The sequence below is a fragment of the Mycteria americana genome, chromosome 10, assembly GCF_035582795.1.
Source record: "Mycteria americana isolate JAX WOST 10 ecotype Jacksonville Zoo and Gardens chromosome 10, USCA_MyAme_1.0, whole genome shotgun sequence".
Classification (NCBI taxonomy): Eukaryota; Metazoa; Chordata; class Aves; order Ciconiiformes; family Ciconiidae; genus Mycteria; species Mycteria americana.
Genome location: NC_134374.1, coordinates 18,417,489 through 18,441,735, shown reverse-complemented (window position 1 = coordinate 18,441,735; position 24,247 = coordinate 18,417,489).

The window sequence follows — 24,247 nt, the reverse complement described above, 5'->3', positions numbered from 1 at the left end:
CTGGCAGGGAGCTTCAGTAGAAGGCTGCTGTCATATGCCCCTACATCCTCTCCCAGTGCGCTGCAAATTTTGCTGGCCTCCTAGCAAGCAGCGGCCTGTCACTCAGCACATCGCACGCCGTCTGCTCTAATTTGAGTTCATTTCAATGTACCACGCACTGATTCTTGGTGCCAAGAGAAAAGAACAGTTTGAAGCAAGATATCTCAATCCTACCCAGAGCAGAGTCCAGGTAATCAATACAGCCCACGTTAAAAATAATAGTGTAATAGGTTACGATTTGTCATCTGCAGGTGTTGTTAGGGATACAGGAGAGGAAGGGAAAATAGCAATAGTTGCTTCATAAAGGCATAAATGCCAAGTGAGACAATTGTGAAGTGAGAAATTGTATTGTTATTCACTTCCCCCAGCTGTTTCTGACTTCCCAGCCAGGACAGCAGTACCACAGCAGGAAAGTGTCCGGCCATCAGTGTTCAGTCCCACAGCCCTGTGAGCCCAAGACCAAGTCCTAAGATCCTGATTCTCTACTACCTACCATGTGTGGCTGAAGCTAGTACACTAAGGAAGCGTAATAGTACAGGGTCAACTCTCCGTGGCACTCCCCAGCTGTAACAGGCTGTTCCCAAGAGAACAGAAAGCCCTAATAGCACCGTACACGTAAAATCTCATCCGAAAGTACTGCTATTTTGTTAAAATGATTAGGATTGTCTTACTTGGACCAGTGGGAACTCTGTCATGTAACTTTGAGTCCCAGAAGTTGTTCTCACTTACACGTACGCACTTGCTCAGCATTATAATCATACCTGGGTGCCTCCCATGCAGGTGTCCCTCCCACTCCAACACAGGCACGCCACAAATTAGGATATGACAACGGAAGGGCACCACATCACTGTTACTTCTTTGCCACCCTGGAAATCTTCTGTACCAGGATAAATCAGAAGCAAGCAAGTGTGACTGTTACCTGGCCTGTTTCTGCTGTAGAACTGGTGTAAAGGGCAGGAGCAGAGCCCAGGATTAGGGCTTACAACTGTCCAGCTGTTACCTTTCTACCTGTGGAAAATGTTTGGGTTTTTTTTTTAAGTTATTATATTTTTAAACTCATGCTTTATGACTTCAGAATTAGGGCTGAATCCTATTAGGGAGACAAAAGGCTCCTTGTAGTTCATACACGACTAATAGTGTGAGAGATAGAGAGACTATTATGTTTGGCACAATATTTAGAGAAATTAATCCTCAAGCGCTAAAGATTTGAGGGATTAACAGACTGAGTGACAGCTGAGCTCATCCAGCCTATATCCCTGGATTGTGCAGCAAAACCATTTGCCTTCAAGTTGAACATGTTCCTCACTTCCACCCGAGTCAGCACAATTCCTGCTTTTATTGCACTCAGGTCCCCGGGGGAGATCAACAAACTAATAAATCCTTATTTCATGGTGGTTTGCAAAATTGTCACGTTATGTTCATTTCTAAGATTTGATAGGTCCTTTCCTCCCTTTGTGAAGAAAAAGACATACCCCCTATATAAAATGTATTGCATTTTTAAACCTTCAAAATTTGATTAAAAAGCCATTGAAACTGTCCATTTTCAATGAGAAACGATGTGTAGCGGTCACACATGTAAACATGTCCACAAAGTAGCATCCAGGCCCTCCCAAGCACTGCTTGCAGAAGACCTAAGTAGTGGGAGACCTTAACTACTGTGTCATTCTTCCCTTGCACTAGTTTCACGCAGCAGAAATGTGACTATTCCCCTGGACTAAACTGGGGTGGAGAGAAGAGGGGAGACACGCTCCCATCTCCAATTACTGTAGGGGGGTCCTACAGCGGACAGTCAGGAAATAGGAAGAAGTGGCCCCGGTACTGGAAAGAGGCACTGCCCCATGACTGGCATCACTAGGCAGAGGCTCCCCAGCCGAGCAGACAAGACCCGATAGGGAAGGAGAGGAGATTTCGTGGTTGCCATGGCAGTGGCAGCATGGGGCCATGGCAAGAGAACAAGAAATATTCACTGCACGCTTATTTTTGTAGCTTCGTAAAAAAATCTGTGAAAATAGCTGAAATAAATTTACAATGAATATTTCCAACGTCTCGGCGCTTTGGAGTCAAAGAAACACACGAGTACCAGCACATTAGACAAGGTGCAATTTTGCTCTGAGCTGTGCGACTTGGTAGAAACCAATGACGTTACAAGGTAATGTCCAAAAGGATCTTACAATGGGTCTCTTGCCTTTCAGGGCTTAAGGTACTACAAGAGAAGAGTTCCTCCAAGAAACACCGTCACCCAGGCGGCTGGCAGAAATCACCCAGTGTTGTGCAAAACGGAGCCGTTTACTGCCCTCCACACAAATTCTTGCAAGGAAACTGCCTGTGGCAGGGTGTTTTTGCCATCTGTCTTCCCAATTATCAGCTTATTTCCACAGCCAGTTTTGGAAGGTAATATCCACTTGCAGCTCCTGGGGTACAGGAAAGGGCTCATACAAAATGTCCTACAGCATCACGTGCAGATGGAGAATGACGGATAAGCTCTGCAAGCTGGCACACACCTGCATGACAGATGTTTTTAGGAACAAACAACGGGGAGATACTTTAGGAGCAACTGGAACACGATGACCTGTGACGGTGGACAACTGCATGTCACCGTGAGATGCCGCTGCAAAGGGTCTCCTGTGGGTAGAAGATCCAGTCTAACTAGAAAAACCTCCAGAAGGACTGGGGATTTTCTTGCGAGCAGAGAAAGTACCTTAGGCTGTGGATGACTCTCACTACTAGTGAGCTTCCCTATCCAGCATTCATAGGACTCACAGCTCTTGACTGTGGATGAAATAAGGTTCTTTATGAACAAACCATAAATTTCAATGTCTTCAGGGTGAGAATACACCCGAGAACTGTCCTCTCACCAGGCAACATGAGCAGCTACAGCACAATGGTGGGGTGGGGAGGAGAGCATCCAGCATTGGTCCCTTTTGCCCAATGATCTCCACATCTTTGGGGTGTCTGTGCATTAGCAATCTACTGTGGTCTGATGTGTAGGATTAAATGGAGAACACAAATATGCTCTCAGTCTTTGGCAATATATAATGTTTTCTTTTCCTTCCTTAAAATTGTCCTTTGGCTCTAATTAGCTCACAAGCCTGTTGTTCAAAAGCTGAGATTTCCTCTCTGGATTTCCCCCTGCTTTAGTTCAAATCACATCTAATGATAGAGCCATCCTTTCATGAACAGAACCACTTCTTTTGCTCATATTGCCAGCATGGTGAAGGCCTTATCAAATCTCTTCCCTACTGTAATATTTCTTTTCAAGGTAGCTCACTAACCCTTACCTGTTTTTCATTTTAACCTGCAAATAGCAAAATAACATCAACTGGAAAAGATAATTACTCACTTGTGAAAAGTAAGTGTTATTTTTTTATTCTATGATATGGGCAATACAAATGTCACTCCAAGTCAGGTTGTATTAAGTAGTTTCATGTCACATGACACAGTGTGAATTGACACACGCTGTGCTGTTGTATGAGATCTAGGGTTGCTTGTTTGAAGAGAGTTTTTTCTTTTCTATTTAGGAGAAGATATTAGGTACTATAGATATTACATGATCCATCCATTAGCTGAACCATACCAGATAAAGGTATAATTTCTGATGTTCAGACCAAAAGAAAACCTGAAAATGACTGCTTACTTCTAACATGTCTACTGATAGTCAGCTTATTCCTTACTGTTTATTAAAGAGAATAAAAATAAAGGGAAGACACTACATCTGTAAGTAAATACAATTAATATGGAAAAATAAAATCCAAAAACCCACACAGATTCCAAAAGGCAAACTAAATCAGGGACACAGCAACTTTTGCTTTATGTTAGTAACTGGTAGCACACTCTGAAAAGCCTCTTATGAGTTTCAGCATTGTGTCATTCTTCAATAATTTACAGAACAGTCAAGGAGTTACCAGCAATAGCTCTCACTTCTGCTAATCCACACACCAGATCAGCATTACCCGACATCCAGTACCAACAGCCTCTTCGTCACTCAAGTTTTATTAGAAAATGTTGGGGTGGGACAAAAGAGTTAATTCCTTATTTAAATCACACCTAAGAGCATTTGCAATGAATAACTGAAATCAGAATACCTATACTGATGTTAGGACTTGACTCGAACCCCCTTTCAGTCAAGTCACATCTACCAACTCAACTAAAATCCTAATCAAAGCTCATTAAGCCTATGCATACAAACCTTGACAGCATTTGTTTGTTTATTTAAGATTTTCCAGAAACTGGTACTTTCCACGAGTCTGGAAAGCCTTCGTGTAGCTCTCTTGCACAGGAACAGGAAGGCTGTTACTCACAACCAAAGATGAACAGAGGGGTTCTCCTGGCCACAGTCTGATTATTTTGGTGCATAAGTCAGCATCCTCTCCCCATTTTCAGAACTAAAGGACAAACTGGATTGCTCAAAAACCCCACCTCTGAACAGGCTGGTTACCCTCAGCAGTATCTGCTTCAGATGCAGGGAGCCTTGCAGAAGCCTTCTTCTCAAGGTGGTCCTCTCCTTCACTTCCATCATGTTCCCCACCATGCCAATAAGCCACGCCACAACAGACATATTTCCCCATCCTCATTGACCTCCAAGCACACAGTCTCAGCTTTGGATTTATTATTACTTTTAATTCCATCCTTAGGCCCTTTCTTACATTTTACCTCAGACCTTCCCTTTGCTGTCCCTAATATTTCAGAAGCAACGATTGCCTTCATCTGCGTTTCCCCTTCATTTCAATGGAAGGAAACTGAAAAGCTCAAAGTAAAAACCTAGCTGAAACCTCTCCCTTTCAGCTGGTGTTGCATCAAAGTCATGGATTTCAATATCAAATTCCACAACACATTCACTTGAAACCAGGCCCAAGCTGACTATCAATATTCAGTGACTCCCCAGTGAACCACTGCTTACAATTTGTAATGAACCCCAAAGCAAAGGACTCTCACAAAGCTTTATGATTTGATCATGAAAGTTTTGCCGCGCTCTGAGGTTTGAAACCCTTCAGCTGAAGACGGAATTAAAAATATATATATTTAACCAGCTCAGCTTGAGGGGTCTGTATTCCAGGTAGTGAGGACAGAACAGCGTCAAGAGCCTCAAAAAGGCCTTGATCCAAAGGAGGACAGAGTTTGCCTGGCACAGAACTGAGGCAAATAGCTGCGGGTTGTCCTCATCTCCTGTTCTGGCGCAGGGGACCTGGCAGGAGAGCCACATGTTGGAGACACAGAGTAGAAACTGCGGGCTGTGAAGCCAGACCTCTGCGAGACGGCACAGACATTCAACCCTGACTCTGGGGATCAACCCCAGTCCCTCCGGTATTAGTAGCAACATGCACATGATTTCACTGTCACGTACCAGTCCTCGAGCTCTGCCAGTACATCTTGATCTTATTCACAGCCTGATCCAAACTTCCATGAAACTCAAATGGAGTGTTAGGCACTCCAAAAAGCAGCACCGTTCAAACCTTCTCCGCTGTGTCCCACTTGTTAGGTTGTCACACAAAGGAGGGCCTTGGGTCGATGCTACATGGCAGGCCAAGCTAATGACCTCATGCCAAACCTGCAGCCTCCACAGCACAGATTTGGAAAACCCGGCCTCACACAAAACACTTTTTGAGCATCGTTTTGCACGATTCCCTGCATAGTTCATGTGCTCGCGTGTGCAAAGCAATCAACCCCCTACGTTCTGTCAGCGGCACCAGAATCACGTATGCTTAACAATGACTGTGGTCGGGGTGTTGCATTTGCAAGCAAAACACACTCTTACTTTCTCAATATTGGCTCCTTTATTGCAGGCTCTTATAGCTGACAACACAACAGAGAACTTCATAAAGAAAGTCTCATGATAGCTGTTATTTATTATGCAAATACTGTCTGCCATGGCAACATTGCATGCAGTAGTTTGCTTTATTTGCTCTAGTACATGCATATTCAAATTAAGGCTGCGTACATTGTGCCTACACATTACAAAGATTTTGTTTTCCTTGACACTTACGGGAGAACAAACTGCAATTAATACAGCCTGTTTAAGCAGACAGCACCCAATTAGTTATCATCCATTTTCAGATTGGGACTCTAGACAAAAAAACATGGAGCTGGCTTCTTATTCAAAAGGAAAATACATCCAAACTACAGGTTTTCAAAGACACATTTAACTCACAATGGCCAGGATACTCACTTGGCCTTTAATGTGAAATGGAGTGTTAATTTTTCTCTGTCACCTCTTAATTGCTTCCTTATTATACTGTTCAAGCAGTTAATTGCTAGACTGAGTGAAAGAGTGTTTTCAAGGGAAAGGAAATGCCACAGCATGAAAGAAAAAAAATAGAAGCAGCGCACTAGTGTAATTGGGCCTGATATAACGTTAGTTGTGGTATTGCCTTTAATGGTAACTACAAAAATTAATAGGAAAAGCCAAATTGTTTTCTATTGCTAAACAAGCTAGAAGATATGTCAGGAGGGTTTGCGTTCAGCTGCCATGCACTTAGTGGGATCACACTCTCAGCAAGTCCATCTATTCTGCATGTTTGTACACAGAGCATTTCCTTCTGCTTCATCTCGTGCAATAAGATACCTTACTTATTTGTCGTGTGCGAGCTGTTTCTCAGATTCACATCTCTCGTTCTACTCACAGTTATCTACATAGCTGACAAGAGCATCCCAGTGCCTCAAAGGAGGAAACACGAGGACTGGAAACAGCCGTGCAGACGCAGCCTTCGGCTCTCCAAGGCCGTTGTCCGTGACTGCTCTGCTAAGTTCTCCAGAGCCTCCTCAGCAATTCTGCGCAGCAGACTTGAAGAAACAACTGTCATACATTTTTCTACCATTCCTGCAAATGCAAGGAATTGAAATGACCGGCCTCACATTTCCAAAGGCTGTGAACATACCTGACAGCTGACAGCAGTTGGGTTCTCCTTTCTCGCCTTAGCCCAGCAATGCTGATACTCCTCCTCAGAAATAAAGGCCAGTCCTTTTGCAAGGGACGTGCGAGTCAGTAGGGAAAGACTTCACTGATGTCACAGAGGGAAAACAGATACTCCAGATGCAAAGGCAAGAATTACAGGCATTTATGTAAACAACAACATGTGATTGCAGGCTCTAATGACGATCTTTGTATGACAGTGCTAGAATTCATGATTAGTATTATTTCCTCCATCCTCTAATTCTTATTAGAGAATAGTAATTATTAATGGAGGAAGGAAACAGAAAAAAGCAGATGCCAATGATACTGTGGCATGGTAGATTTAAATATGCACATTAATTGATAAGAAAAGTGAGTAAAATACAAATTTTGAATTAATTTCCTAACTGTAGCTCCCCAGTGGACAATAGAAAGGAGATGATCCAGTTACCAACTTGTGCTTATTAGCATTCAAACATGCTGATTAACTCATTAGTAAGACTACATTTGAAGTCCCCCTTCTGTTTCCTTCTCTAAACTGTTGGTCTTCCATTTATTTGTTTATTTGCCAGAAGGAAGAAAACACATTTATTTAGGGCTGAGAAGAATGAGTCAGCCCCGGCTGAAGACTAGCAAACTTTATACAACAGTAAAAATATCCCTGTTCATTTCACAAGAGTTTTTGAAGTAGTACTATCATCTGCTGAACTGGGTGGGTGAAGATAAGCATGTGCCTGATAGGGTTGTAATTTCATCAAAAGAAAATTATGGGCAGCAAATATCAAAGCAAAACTTAGCTTCTCACCAGACAGATCTCACGATTGCATGGAGAACTCCAAAACGACATTCCTAATGTTGAACGGAGAGACCGGCTAGCGAAGCTCTACCTATGTCCTGCCAAGGGACCAAACTGCTTACAATTCTTGCGGCACATTGCTGCTCTCTGTTTACACACACCGCAGGCATTAGTCACCCAAATTCTCAGCCACAAAAAAATCCCACCGAATGTGTGGAACATGCGATTTGCAGCCTCAGAGCTGAGATAAGGTTTTGGCACAAAGTAAGTAGAAGGTGTGAGCTGCATGTGTGTTCACCACCTGCAACCACCGTATCCAGTAAAGACAAACATGACACCCCTCTACACGGCTGCAGAACCTGCCCTTTTGCTCTGCTTAATAAGGCTGTTTTCATCTCACTGGTATAGCCACGGTACCATGTTTAGCCAATAGAAAAAATGAAACAAGGCAAAGTCTTACTTTGCAGGACTTAAACTTCTACCACCATGCTGAAAAAGATAAGGAGGCCCAGAAGAGCCCAAAGCAGAGGTAGCAATAGCTGACATGCAAGGAAATGGCTGCAGAGGGAACATATCACTGCATTGAACTTGCTGGGACTCTGACCCTTTGTCACAGGCAGAATCCCCAGCAGAAGCCTCAGCTCATCTTCCCCACATAACCAGCAATGGAGAAAGGACCTGTTCTGTCCTTGTGAGACAGATACCCGTCTGTGATATGAATGATTTACCAGCTCTCACAAAGGTGAATCATTTTGTAGCAATCACAGCACCAACTCCCATTCCTGACCATGCAGAGTCAAGATATTCTCAAGTCAGCCATCAGGAAAAAGTTTCAAAACTCTGTAGGCCCTTTTATTGATTATTTTAGTGCTTATTTAGTACTTTACTGGACTTAACATCTGAGAATTTGCACAGTAATAGCATTGCAGTACCCTGAGATTTTCACTTCTTTTCATACAGTAAATGCTGTCTTGGCCATACCCCAGCATCTCCATGGTCTGCATGTTTATATGGCCTTCGCTTCCACCTGACCTACACGCCTCACAAGCTTTAATTTATTTTCTTCTGTCCCACCACTTTTGTGGAATATTTAATAGTAAAATGCTGAGGCATAGGATAAATTAAATATTCTACAGCAGATAACACAGACCATCTTTGTACTCTGGCCTTCTAATGTCTTCCTGTTTAAACATAGAAAGAAATTGTTAAAAACACTTGAAACACATCAAGAAATATCTTTCTCCCACTGGTGTAATCAACAAGTCTTTATAATTCAGTCTAAACATACCTAAAGATCTCATTTTGCATAGCAGAATTTCTGAAACCTTTATCTGAAAATGTTTGATCTCCATATAATACTTAGGTACATGTATACATTACCCCCTATGCAGTATCTTCTAGTTATAGTATAGTAACAATCTCTTTATATATTTCTGCAATTTAAGAGGACATAAATATGTTGTCTGAATAGAAGGTAATTAAATTGAACGACCTGATGTCCTCTTTTTCATAGAAATCCATTTTATTAAACTGTGTTTCCATTCTTATATATTAAGTTCTTTACCTAAATCTCTCTCCTTTTTCTCTTTAACTTCCAATTTGCGTTTGTCTAAGGATACTGACAATGTCCTATATAGCCTTGAAATCAATTTACTGAGACAGTCTCTTTGTACAACAATTTTTCAATCTGTGACATTTGCATTTCTATACCTTTTTTTAATTCACAAAGAACAGCATGTCTTATCCGAAGGAAACGGGAAAACTGAGCTCCAGGAATATTAAAATCTTCTACAAATTGGTCAAATGATTTAAAACATCCATCCTTAAACAAATCTTTAATATAAATGAACTCTTTTTGTTGCTAGGTTCTAATGGCTCCATTTTTAATACAAGTGGAAGGTCCTCATTATAACACAATAGAGTTAAGGGAGACAATATCTCATTCCAGCCCGTGAATTTATGCACTTTCCCCATATTTTACAGACTGGGAAATAGTTGTTAACATAATCTTTTCCTGTCACACCATTTTTATGTATATTTTTATGTCTGTGTTATCTCTCAAGTTCTGTACATATATATATGCTTCTACAAACTCGTAAAGGAAATTGCCCATGTCAGGTTCTTATCACTCAGAGTTGTGATGTGTTAATCCTACCTTCCTGTCGCAATTCTTGAAGACCTGCTGCAATTTATTGCAATAAGCCTTCCATTTCCATTTAGCTTCCCTATACCTTCAAATGTACCACTATCTTTATCAATAAAAGAAATAGTCTACATTTCTCTTTATCTTAACTATGTAAATGAAAGAGTAAAATAATAGTCATTGACATGGAAAGAAAACAGAGAAGTATTAGAAAGAACTATAATTTAAAACAGAAGTTTATTCTGCAGGATTTAAAGCATAAAAGACGTAGATTCCACAAGGCACAAACATTCACCTAAACCTTCTGATCTCCCCAAAATAGAGCCAGACTGTTTTAGAAACTGCCAATTTAACCAGGACTATAAGGTCTTCTGTATCATGCTGAAAAGGAGATGTCTCTACCAGTCAGAGAGCTGCAGAGCAGACCAATTATTTAAGATGAGTTAATCTCACTGAACATTGGGTCGCTAACACACAGATGTCTGAGCTAAGCTATTTGACTATGCTTTCTCCATAGCTAATGGAGACAGACAGCAGGTCTCCCACCTAAAGCAGTTGGGATGAGTTTCTCTCTGGAGGTAGAGGGCGGACAGTTGAAGGACCCTGGATGACAAGCTTAGACAAAGTGCCAGACTCTAAGCTGGCTAAGCAAAGCAGAAAAAAACCTTTGTTCCATGGGTTTGCTTCCATCAAGTCCATCACTTCCAAACAAAAATATGCCAAACACCTGTTTGGCATATACACCATCCAGCTATTTCTCAATAAATAAGGTACCTCTTGAGAACAAAGGAACAGCCTTAAATTCTGCATAGTTAGTAGCTGTATATCCACATGGGAATCTCTCAGTTCGGGCTCGTGTAAGATACCTGCTCAGGTTGTCTTCTGGACTCAAGGTTGCCAAGGTATCATACCTCAGTAAAGATGGCGAATTGCAGCTTTTCTGCTCTAAAAGTAGGAAAACATCAGTGTTTTCATGACAGGTGGGAAGTGAAAACACTAACAATATAACAGTAAAATAGGGCTATCAAAGTACTGACAGGGAAAGCGGTGTCTGAAGAAACTATCCTTTGACACCTTCCTGCCATAACCCCTTCCCCTTCCTACAAATTGAACATCTTATCAGCAGAGGGCTAGATATCAAGAGATGCTAATCAGTCAACACCAAAGTCAATAGGCACTGAAGATGCTTAGCACAATTGGTTAAAAGAGGTCCAGGTCCCACAGAAAACGCCTCTTGGCTTCCCCCAGAAGCACTGCCAAATACAGGAGGACAAAATAGCACGAAACCAATTCAAAAATCACACAGTTCTACGTGTAACTTCTTTTCTCTTTCTGCTGGTCTTCAAATTTTTGAGCATTTCCGAGTTGAAACTGTTCTCCAAGTGGGCAATTGCAAATCTTTTCGTCTTTTAAGTAGGAGACCTAGGACTCTGCGCAATAGCATGACTCCAGGAGCTGAGGTGCCTGGAAAGTACAGGATGGTGCAGTAATACTCCCACATTCATATGGTCACTGGAAAGTCTTCAGTTTTTTCCCCTGAATTTAGAATAGGTTGAAACGCTTCCTTTTCTGGGATCCTCACCTCTCTCTCAGTGATAATTAATTACAGACCCTGAGCTACATCTACAATATATCTGTATTCAAAATCTCCATAAACAAAAAATCTAAGTCTGCATTTTCTTAGATACACCTAATAGTGCCAGACAAAACTCAAGACTAATTCTGGAAAATACAGGCATTTCTTTTCTGAGAAATGTGGCGTCTCATATCTTTGCCAATTATCCCTTTTTGCTCTAAAAATCTGTAGGTATTAGTTACATAAACAAAGTGGCTGTTGATGGCTACACCATACCTTATTTTAGAATTTCAGACCCAGATTTCTCCAGCAATATAATCCTGATCAGAGAGTTCACGCATGCTGTCAATCAGCAGTAGCAAAACCAACCCAAAACCAGGTTCTAATCTCTTGTTGCGCTAACACGCTTCTGGAGCGACTACAGTGATGAATGCACTCCAGACTAAAATAGGAGCCACGGCGAGCAGTGCTGGTGCACTCTAAGTACTGGCTGACGCAAGGGCTTTAATAAAGCCACTTCAGTTTGACTGTGGGCAAAGCATTATCGTTATCAACAATAATTACGAGCATCTGGAATCTGAGCTTGAAAACATAAATGCTAAATACCCTAAATACCTAAAAAGGAAACCATCTAAATTAACCACTTACCCAATCAGAGAAAACAAAGATGAATGTAAAACTGTAAGATAATGACAAATAGTAACCTGATACTGTGTCCGAGAATTACAAAAGCACAGAAAGCCTGAGGTTGGAGCAACCTCTGTGGATTCTCCACTCCGACCCCTCTGCTCAATACAAGGTCAGCTAAAGCAGGTGGCCCAGGACCATCTTCAGTCAGGTTTTCAAGGAATGGAGGTATTGACTCCAAGACTCCGTAACTACTCTGGGCAACCTGTTCCAGTGTTTGATTACCATTACACTAAGAAATGTTTTTCTTACATTTTAAGTGGCTAAAAAGTTGAACATAAATGCTACCACGTAGTGGGGACACCAGAAGACCCCCCCCTTTCCATCCCTCCACCTCAAGAAAGCTCAATGTCATCTTTGAGAGGTGTTCATCCAACCTGTTCCCAAAGATTTTTCCATTACAAAAACATCACAACCTCTTCTCTGTTTCAGTACTTCACTTTCCTTCCACTCATTCACCTGCCTTGCCTTCTGATTGCCATTAGGCTGTTAGATTTTACTTCCTCACTTTAAGTATTTAATATGGCCAAACTAAACAATTGGGACCAAATTCATTCCACTACTGTTCTGTTAAAGCCAGCGGATTTACTTTAGGATTAAATTTGCTCTTCTTATGTGAGAAACAGGGGATTCAGAAGGAGATAAAAGAAGAATGAAAAGAAAAACTGACCTTGGTGGTCATATTTTCTTTAATCCACTAGGGCCACTCGATGAATGCATACAGCCAGACCAACAATAGTGCTTGCATTTAAACTCGGGTGGGTGTAAATATAGGTAGGGGCACTAATCAGCCAGGTGGCTACATGTTACCCTGAACGCAAGCAATTAAGTACAAGGGCAATTTTCTCCCAGAGGTTAGTTATTTCATAGCCAATTACCCAGGCAGCTTCACCCCACTTTGAACTGTGTGTGGAGTAAGAGCCATGTCTGCATCTGGACCTTCAATAGATTCCCTGTAGCTTTAGCCATCAGCCCTATTCATCTTTTTCTAAAGTAGTTACAGCATCCACCTGCCTTTCAGTATTTAACTCCTTCATTTGTAAAGAAGCAAGCAGAACATTTGAACAAAAAGATATTTTTATCTTTATAATAGGCAAGGCAATTTTAGCACTATATGTCTATGAAACTCAGCATTCAGCCTTGTGTAGTATCTTCACAAAAATCAGTGAATGCACTTTAATAAACATATACACTCTGCAAAGCCAGCCTTTCGAGTGAAAAATCTGTATTGTTTCATGTTCAGGATATGGCAGGTCCAAGGAAGATTGACTGAATGCACAGGAGGAGAACACATCCAGCTAACACAAGCTCATGCTGCAATCTCTTTATGTAATGTATTAATAATATAATTACACCTTAAATATTAATAGAATATGCTTAATAACTCTGAACAGATACATATCACAGGCTGTGTGTGTCTGTGTGCATATAAGCAATACTTATGTTTTATTCCCACAAGACACACATTACATTATGCTACAAACACACGGGCAGAACTCATACATCTGCATCTCCGTGCATCCAACCCGCACACGTGGGCTCGAGGCAGATGAGGCCATTGCAAGAGCAAAAGTGCTGTGGACACCAGAGGCAGAAATCAGCATGCTGTCCCACCCCTGCCCTGCTGTGCACCATCCTTAGAGCTGAACTGTAATTGTATCATCAGATACTGATCTTTTATCTCCAAAACTTGCATCCCTCAGGCCACAATTCAGCAAAGTACTAGAGCACGTGTAGCTTCAACAGTGAGTATTCCCATCCAAATGCAACTGGATCGGGTTCTGCCTATGGATCACCAACACAGCAATCCCTTGTCGGAGCAGCTCCCTCTGCCAGGTGCTGTGTCTCTCTCCCACCCATGACACAAAGAGCCCGGAGAGCACAGCACAGCTCAGCTCCCACAGACTACAGTGCCCTGGGATCCACTGGGGACCCCACATCCCTGGTATAAGTAACACTAAAGCATCTCCCAGCACTACCCAGGTTAGTCTAGAGAAGAATCAGGGAACAGTTTAATGTCCTGGTGCTGTGATTTCAAAAGCGCTTCTGAACCCCCGGGTCTCATTCTGAAAATCTTCCCCTAAATTACAAAGTAGACAGAGTCAGGAGTGTAGAGTTAGGATAACTGGAAAGTCCATAACCGTTATGAATTTCTCTGAGCTTTCCTTCGCATTCTTTCTGAGATATTTTAATATAAGAGATATCTCAGGTCTTTTTAAGGAGAAAAAAAATCTACAGTGTGGAACAACACCCTAGACAAGCCACGCATTCTCCTTCCATAAAGGGATTAAAAGATACTGGAGAAAAGGAAGGATCCCTTGGACTTTCCAGTTTCTAGGTTGCCAAGGTCTTGCTAAAATAAGAACATAAAAGCAGAACACAAATAGAATTTTGAATAAAATTCTAAAAATCAGGAAAAAAAATGAGCAACGTTTCAGTAGTTGCTTTTCACTCTGGACAGGTTAATAAATTGAAATAGATATTTAAGTGAAAAAGGTTTTTTCCAGCTGTCATGCTGTTTCCATACTGCAGGAGCGGGCGTGCGCGGAGGCAATCGCACCCAGCACCGCAGGAGCCACAGTCCTGCCGGGTGCTCTCAAGGGAGCTCTGCCTCCCGGGACCATCCCCGCGGCACCGCATCTCCCCAGCCCAGCCCAGCCCAGCCCATGGGGCAACCGGGCTCCCCAGGGCACACCAGGCACTGCTCAGCTATGTTTGGCTCCCCAAGGTGTGTGCTTGCTCCAGCAAGGAAACGTCCAAGTCAGGGTTGAGAATTTCTTTGCCTTCCCCACGGGGAAAGTTTCTAGCCCAGTAAATAGGCAGTAAAAATTGTCCCTCGGGAAGCTAAAAGATTTAGCCCTTTGCCCCACAGTCTGAGGCAGAGACACCATTTAGCACAAGTCAGCAAAGACCAAAAAAAAACACAATAAAATCTTCCCAGCTCACAAAAAGAGTCTACCTAAAACCTTGGTAATTTCACTGTTTATGGTCAGGATCATCATAGAAGAGTTTGGTTATAATTTGGCTACATTAATTCCCATCCCCCTGCCCTTGCTATTTTCTGTGCATTTCTCAGTAACAAGCCTGTCATTTTAAGCATTATTTATTTACCAGGCAACCACATTATTGTTTGATATGCAATAGAATATTTCAATGAATTTTATTTGCTAAAAAATAACAACATGAGATGAGAATAAGTTTTTAAATCTGTTACAATAAGTAGCAAAAAAACCAAAACTAATCAAACCCGTGCTGCCAATTAGTTAGGTATCACTAGTAATTACGTTCTGTCTACTACAGCTATTATTATTTACATAATAAATTTATTATTTACATAATTATCATGATATAGAATTGGCAGAGAATTGTAAAATATATGTAAGTTATACAGTTTACATTTTGAAATTAGCTGTTCCTAGAACGTATCTGAAATGAAAGTTCAAATTCACTTTTAAATTGTAACCCTCCCACGTTACAGATTGAAAAAATATGTTATATCAAACATCCACATAAATTATAAAAGCTCCTTTAAAATGTCAAGTATAGATCCTACTGTGCTTAGGATGTCAGCATAACTCTAAAAATACAGAGTGATGAGGCATGGATACAATTTATAGCGGAAATCAAGCATGCTTTTCAACTTGCATGCACAGAAAAATGTGGTAAATCAAACAATTCTTTCCCTTTTTAAATTGAAGTTGAACTAAAACTGTGTTAACTTCACACAAATTGTCCAGATTAGTGACCTCTGATTGCGGTATTCAGGGATCCACAGCTGTAATGTTGTATTGCCTTTTTTTTTTATCCCTTGGCAGTAGCATTACAAAATTTAATGCTGCAGTTTTGAAGACAAATGCACTAGTTGAACGCACCAGGTTAGCCTTTTGCTTAAAATGGTGTTGGATAGGAAACTCGTCTGTTAGTTCAGTTGTGACACCTCTTCTGGAGATCTGAATGTTTCCAGTAAAAATCAGTAAGCAAATACTTCTAGGCAGAGCCTGCAATGAGATACACCCTGCCAGCTCCCTGGATCTGCATGGAGCCCCATTTGATTAAACGGGGCCCACTGCAAACAGAAGAATCTCTTTTTATAGATCTCGTATTTGACCATTCGCAGGACCAAACCTGCAGTATTTCCTGTTGATTGGTAACTATTTCCCAGAGAGCTCCTTCAAAAAAGGAGCAACAAATACTTCTAAAATAGTATTATTTATATTGAAAACTTGTAGCTTTTGAGGAATAAAAAAGAGGAGGGGGGGTGGGATAAAACGTAACTCTGAATTAACGGAAATGTAAACACAGTGTGATATTCATACATGGAAAGAAAATTCTTGGACTTCCCTCAACAAAAGGCAAAACCTCTGCTACATGGCAATCTTGCAAACTGCTTCAACTGCAACACCTTCAAATAATGAGGTTAGTTATGGGTAAAATCATCAGTAAATAATATGGTTCCTAGACACCTTACTTTTTATTTACACAACTCTGCCATGCAACCGTCAGAAATCTCTGTCTAGTTATTAGCAAGCCTCTCAGGTCGTTCCCTTTCAGGCAGCCGCTCTCCAGAGAGGGACGGAGGACAAAACACGTGTTGTTGCAGATTTTTCTCCTTTTAAATCATTTTGCACTACGGTGAGACCTGTCGGCCATTGCCCAGCAGTGCCAAGAGCCGGGCCAGGCAAGCGGCTGCGGGGAAAGGCGCGTTCCTCTGCCCGTGGGAGCTGCGGGGCTCTGCCCACGAGATGGCAGGCTGCGATGCTGTTTGCGTTTTCCAGCCAGCGTTCAACTGGAAATACTTTCCCCTCTCAAATGACAGCAGCCCCAGGTAGCAGGGGTGACATTTGCTTTACATTATGATACACACTAATTAATCATTAGCGATCCCAGAAGTATGTCGACTAAAAATGCTTTGCTATGGCTCGTCACAGTAGGGGCTTTCAATATTGATACTATTACACACACACATGTTCCACGGCTGGATGTTACATACCAATGGATTTAGTGTTTTAGGCTACAGAATATCTTTTAAGTGCTGCTAATTATTGTTTGATCAAAATCCTTATAGTTGGTAATGAACTTAGTATCTTGTACTTTATGCGATAAACTCTTGAGGTTAGGTCACAAAATGATTGCTCGACTGGGCGATGAAATGGGACTTTTATGAGCTAAAGCCGCTGCAAAACTGACTGCAACTTTTTGTGGCATAGTCCAAGCTTTTTGGACTGGTTGACATTCTTCCACCTATGTGGCAATCTCTATGCCAACACCTTGGGGCCACCTCCTTTCAGCCCACTAGCAACCTCGGCCACCGCTGAACAGTGCCTCGACAAAGATGACTGAAGACCCGAGAGCACTGTAAAAGATGACGCCTAACCGCATTTCAAATATGACCAAAGCTTCATGCCACTTCGGTGAAGACACCGAGGTGTTTTGATTCACCTCTACTACCAAGTACCTAGGCATATCTGGGCTGGAAAATAGGAGGTGATGAAGAGTATAGGGAAGTTGACATCAATAAAGCTGAACAGGAGGTCAGTCACCAGCAGCTCTCAGTCTAGTCTTGTGTGCCTTCAACCCCAGTGAAAAGCACCCAGGACAGTCAGTAAGGAGAAGAGATTTGGACCTTGGTTTCTTGCCAAGTATAAGGTGGGCTTTTTTGGAAAGGTAAGCACAAATCTGCCTGGCAACTCTTTTCAGTGTCTGCAAAGCTGCTGAGCTGTCTCATTCTTTGGCCTCATCATTGCTACAGACAAGCAACCCAAACCCAGATGTCCCTTACAGATCCTACCACGGCAGTCCTGCTCTCAGTAGGTTCATCTTCAGTGATTCTAAGACAGCCACTCTCTCCACTCTACAGTTAAGGACATAGGGTCCTACCTTGGCTATCATGGTTCAGGAGTCCTTCAGCAGATCCTTTCAAAAGGTAAAGGGATGTTCAGGTGCAGACCAATGAGGGGAATCACAAATGGTTAAAATATTCTGTAATTCAAAAAACTTCTGAGTGCTAAAACAGTTTGTAAGGAAAAACTATAGTCACAACAGCTTTAGAAATGCTCTGGTTGATGCAGGGGGCTGGTTCAAGGTGGTCCAAAGGTGACTGAGCTCTAATAAGTTATATTAGAGAAGACGACATCCCCACAGTGCAAAGTCAGAGCCTGAATGGACATGAGGGTTTTACCCACCATCCTTGTTTGCACTCCCATGTGTTTAACACTCAAGTTTTCCACTGCACCTTCTTTATTTGAATATTGCAATATACAATGAGAAAGAAATCCAACAAAACAACAGGTCTTGTTTTAAAGAAAGTCAACCGAAAATCACACAGCAGGTAGACTGACACCGTTACAAGCTTCTCTAGGGGTCATCTGCACTGGATGAAAGCTAAATTGTCTAGAAAAATCTTTTCTAAACATAAAAAATAAAGCCTTTAAATCTGCTAATCTTGCAAGACAAACGTTGAAAGGTGAAGAGCACAGGCTTTTGCAAAGGTTATGAAATGAATATCGATGATGCTTCTCCTCAGGGAAGTAAAGCTGAAGCAACCAATAAACATTTGCTTCGGGAATTTTCTCTACCACTACACATCACCTATGTGCCAAAGGGACACATGCCAGCCTGGATGTCAGTTCTTCCACCTCCACAAATGCTCTGCTGGGCACAGGAGATGTGTCCACACTCATCTTACTTTCTCCTGTAAAAGCTCTGGCTCACATCCTGGAAATCCTGTTTCTAATGTGAACAATTTGTTGCTACAAGTCAAGACTAGGTCAGCATTTAACAGCTAAAGAACTGGCAAAACCATTATTGATCTAATGGGTCAGGAAATTAGTCCTGTTCAAGTAATGGAACTATATTAAAACCACAGAAAACAAAATAAAAATAATAAAAGGGGAGAGAGAGGGGCAGAAAAAGAGAAAGGAGAGGCTCCCAGTTCCACATGATTTCAGGACTTGGGGTTTTAACAAAAATACCAAATACCACTAAAGTTTTGATACAGCTGTGACAATTAAGATTTACAATTTATTTGACTACTTGCACTTTGACTCCCACTAATGCAGAGTTTGGAGATTATATATAGTAAGCCAAAACTACAAAAAATGGGACGTACAAATTCAGTGCCTGGATTCAGAATGAAGCCCTTCACATGGGCAGGTGATTTCTGAAGGGGTGAGCACACCATCACCTTCAGGATCTGCAGAAATGTGGGTCTTGGATTTTGATGTTCCAAGGCATCAGAAGTTTGCAGCCCTGGCAGCTACCTGCTCCCACCCCCAGCTTTTCCCATGCAGAATTTTCTACAAACAGAGCAAGGAGGAAAGTTACTTCTTTCCCCGTATGGCCACAGTCGAGGCTCACAGTGTCCACAAAGCTCTGTAGTGCTCAGACACGTCTGCATTCAGCCACTTACATCTGCTTGTAATGTTTCTTCTTAACTAGCAAGCCTCAAGAAAGTTTTCTAGTTCAACAATAAAGTAGTTAATATGTTGACACATTTACTGTGCCATTCCAAATACACTTTTTTTTTTTTTTACTTGGTCACTAGAAAGTGAAGAGAAAGCAGTAGTCAAGGAAGAGCATTTTTACTGTTACATCAATTGATTTTTAAGCCTTTACTGCTCTATTTTAAGGCTTTTGGAATTAAACCTCTTTCTGTCCTCTCCCTCTCTCATGCCAACCATAACACTTATTTAAAATTCCCTCTTTTCCTGACGTATTACAGGTCTGAAAGCCCCTGTGGTAGTTTAAACTTCAGCATCTTTTCAGCAGCCCCCTGATTTATGAGCTTACGGTTTCTACATTCTAGCTGCTTTACACTGAAGCTTGAAAATGTAGCAAGGAAATAAAAAATAAATAAAAAAAAGAGAGCCGACTTCTAGCAGCGGGATAGTATCCCTCAAGACGTGCCGATTTTGTTCCCTTCTTACTTGTGAAACAGATGGTGTTTTATGCTTAACACAATCAGTACCATTCTCTATCTGTTGCCTTCTAACCTTCCCCACCTGTGTGAAACCCAGCCAGAGCTTAATGAACATACTTGGAGCTGTCTGGACTGAATTAGTCCCAGTAGGAGTTACCCTTCAGGTACTCCACAGTCTCTCATGGCCGTGTAACTGCAAAGGAATACAAGAAACCTTTACACTGTGGCTAATTAAATAAAGGTTTGCCTCTGCTAAGTGCATTTTTTTCCCTTCCAAAAGCAGGTAATGTCTAGTGCGTTGAACTATTTTGGAAGTATTTGCCGCTATCTTGAACATTCTGGGAGACAAGTGGCATGAAAATGGGGTCAGAATGTGATTTTAAGCCACATTCATCTTCCATTTTAAAAGCTTTCTTCAATTCCACATACCAAATTATTACAGTAGTTACCTTGCAAATGTAAGGTATTACCAAAAGAATGTTTTTCAAAATTCACATACAAGACAAAACTTTTTGTTCCTAGCATTCATCCCCTAAACTTCCATTTTTCCTACTTGAAACTGTACAAAAATCATCTTTTTGGCAGCAGATTCTTTAAAATGAAGACGAAATTACAACCTGGTTACTTTGACCACATTCCACATCCCAGAAGGCAAATCTTAAAAATGTCACGAAGATATGCTAAAGTAATTTCCTTAATGCTAATTATCAGTTGTAGAAAATCATTGTAGTGAAGTAATTCAGCAGCCTGAGATTGATTCCAAAGTACCCATGGTGGGATCTTTGAGTCGGCTTATACACTGAAATTTTTGCTGCTGGCTTTCATTCCTCTGTCTGATGTGTGAGGCAACTCTGCCTAGTTTCCAACCTGAATAAGCACAAAACTTCTATTAAACTAATTGGACTATTGACATGAAGGGGCAAAATGAGTTTTGCAAATCTAGCTTAGGCCAAGGATGGGATCTCATTGGATTGCAATCAAGTGAATGGCCAACGTTTCTTAGGAATGTTCACTTCAAATTATGCGAGTTCTCTATCTGCAATTCCCTCGTGCTGAGGTTTAGCTGTAGATCCTTTCTATGGTGTTCAGGTGCACGCAGATAAGACAGACTCACATTTTCTTAACACACCAACAAGAATTCCAGGAAACTGAGCCAGCCACTGTGATGAGCCAGTATGGATATCCAGAGAGTTAAAATTAAGTGTTTATCATAGAGAAACAGAAGATGCCTTCTCCTACAACTTCATCATGAAACACAATGAGGAAGGCTTGCAAAACTTTTATTCAAAAGGAGCCATGCCAGCTTCTTTCCTTGAAGAAAAAGAAACCAAACTTACACCCATGATAGCGGCCAAGGTGTGTCTACTCTTGGTGCGGAGAAGGTGAAAACTGTATTACCACAATCCAAAAGAAACAACTTACTTGTTCGGGATAGAAGAGAATGACACAGACTGGTACTTAACAGAGGCAAGATAAACAGGTTTCCAACAAGAGTACTCTGGATTTGCCTCTTGGGTACCCCTCTACTTCCACATTTGGTTCCCAACACAGTGCAATGGCTGGGAACCAGTGTGGTAAGCACAGCTGTCAGAACTGGACTGGGAAGAGCAAACCATCAGACAGACAACAGCAGGGAGATGGATAGGAAGAAAAATGCCATCAAGCTGAAATCTATAGGAAATACCAATCTCCTGCAGGGAAGGAGAGAGCCAAAAAACTACAGGTCTGATCCAGAACCCCAGGGACATCAAACACCACCAACGATAGGGCCTTTCCTGCAGGAGTCAACAACTGATCTTTAGTGATTCAGTCCTGGGCTTCAGTGCCTTAAAGCAGCATTGGTCCTTGCTGCCATCTTGGTTTTGCTGTGTGAACATATGCCTGGATGCCATAAGCAGATTCTGGGATACAAGTCCCTTTCTCCTCCAGACCATTGTCTGGATGTCCTGTGTTGATGCCTGTCTTAATCAAGTTGGACCCTTTCTACTCCCTTAGCCTGGGCTCCCTTGCAAGTGCTCTAGATTGACCCTCCTCTTCCAAAAGTGGCTGTTTGCCAAAATGTTTGTACAAAGATATCTGAAGTTATTTGTAGAGTAAGTGGAAAGATGACATGTCAACAGACTTCTCAAAAATCCTCCTAGGGCCAGCTAGAGTAGAAGAACATGAGGATCTTTAAGTGCGTGAAGGTGATGAACTGTGCAGAAAGAGGGTTTCCCCATATCGCATATTGGGCGACTTTTGGGGTAGGAAAAAGCTAAACAGGATCAGAACTTTGTTACAAGAAAACTGACAAGGCATGAGGGTGTTATTTAAACTAGAAAACGGGAAAACTGACCATACAAGGCAGACAGAGACAGGCTGTCAGTTATGTGTAGGTAACAAGGTATCTGGCTGTAAAGGAGAGGGCAAAAACTACAGCTGAGCCCTGCAATAGGCAGGCGGCCCTCCTGGGGGGACGTTCCAGCAATGCAACTCAGCATCACAAAAGGTGGTCAATAAAACAGAGCGCAGTGGTCAAACAAATGCCAGCAATCGCTCTTCCTTACACTGCCATTTAGCTGAGCTCCAGGAGGGATTGGACATCCCAAATAAGAACAGAGGGGACACTTTGCTGGGGGCGCAGGGGAAAGGGTAGCTAAAATAGAAAAGCCTGGTCAACGGTCTAGGGACTTCAGCAAGACAGACTGGTGAGATAGGATGGAAGGACAGAAGTGGATGAGCCACATACCAGCCTTTCAAGTGATTTGTCACCAATACCTGAAGTCACTTGCCTGGAGATTTTTCTGACACTTCTAAGATGTGCTGGCTAAGTATTTAGGAACCATTGCCTTGGGGACTCTGCCCATCTCTGATTCTGTCACAGGGACTCACAGAGAAGGTAGCAGGACTGGCTGTGTAGGACTTAAAGTGAGGAGTTAGTCACATAAGTCTCACATTCACACTGTGTGACAGAGGAGGCGTTCCCGTAATATCAGACTTTATCCTTAGAGTCATGAGAATGGCTTTAAACTCCAAGAAGCCCACAGAACAAACAGAGATGTCCTATCTCCAGGAGTGGAGAGACCCTTGGGAAGGATCTGTACCAATCCTACATGTACCATTAAGATACAGAACTGGGGAAGAGACGGTCTTTTCCATAGCCATTCTACCTAGTAATTCTAGTCCTTGGTCTTCTCTACCAAACCAACCCCCCAAACTCTCTACCTGCACTATCAGCTCTCCTACAACAACCCTGGCCGTGACAAAGTAATGTAGTTTTAGAGGAGTGCACTGGATGAGGGCAACATTCACTGGGCTGTAGGGCTCTTTGTAGAAACCTCCCATCTGCATAGTAAACCAAGGTAACTGTTGAAAGTTACCTTTTCTTGCTTAAAAAAACCCAACAAGGTACTCCCTTAGCAGTGAAAATGACATGCAGAAGTGAGTTGAAGAACTAACTATAGCTGAATCACTAAGTACAAAGGGGCATAGTGTAATTAAGTTCAGTGTCCTTGTGGGAGGGAATGCAACAAAACCTAGCACTGTGACATTAAGCCTTAGAAAGGGGATTTAAAAAAAAAAAAAAAAAAATGAGGAAGCTAGTCAAAAAGGCCCTGAAGTCAGAAGTAAGGAAATTAAAATCCTTCAACTCAGCATGGAGGCTACTTAAGCAACCATAATAGAGTCCCAGAAGGAATGTGCAGCTTTTCAAAGAAACACAGAAGGCTAGAAAAATAAAATTAGCATGGGAAAACAGCACGGTTCAAGGGGTTATTTAAGCCAAACAGGTAGTATTCAAAAAAAAGTGAACCTACCTTAAGGGAAGGCAATGGGAAGGAACACAACCCATGGAAGGTTCTCCCCATCATGCAGACATGTTTCAAAAGTTGTGGTGACTGAGAAATGAGCTAGGCTGAGGGGGCATTTCAGGAGAAAATAGCTAAGGAAAGAAAAAATGAGTAACTGGAAAAATGGCTACCCAGAAGATTTTAAGAGGTAATAACAGTGAATAAGGTGATTGCAGAGACAATAAGTTATTTCTCATCAGCATGGAGGACACTGTGGGATACAAGTTGCCTGAGGTGAGGCAATCCAGGGGAAATAGAAGGGATAAAAGTCAAGGAGTGGAAAAAATAAATAAATTAAAACCCAAGAGATCCCTGGAGCCAGTTGGAATAGGCAACTGCTCCCTAGGATGGTGTAGCTGGGCACTGATCACAAGT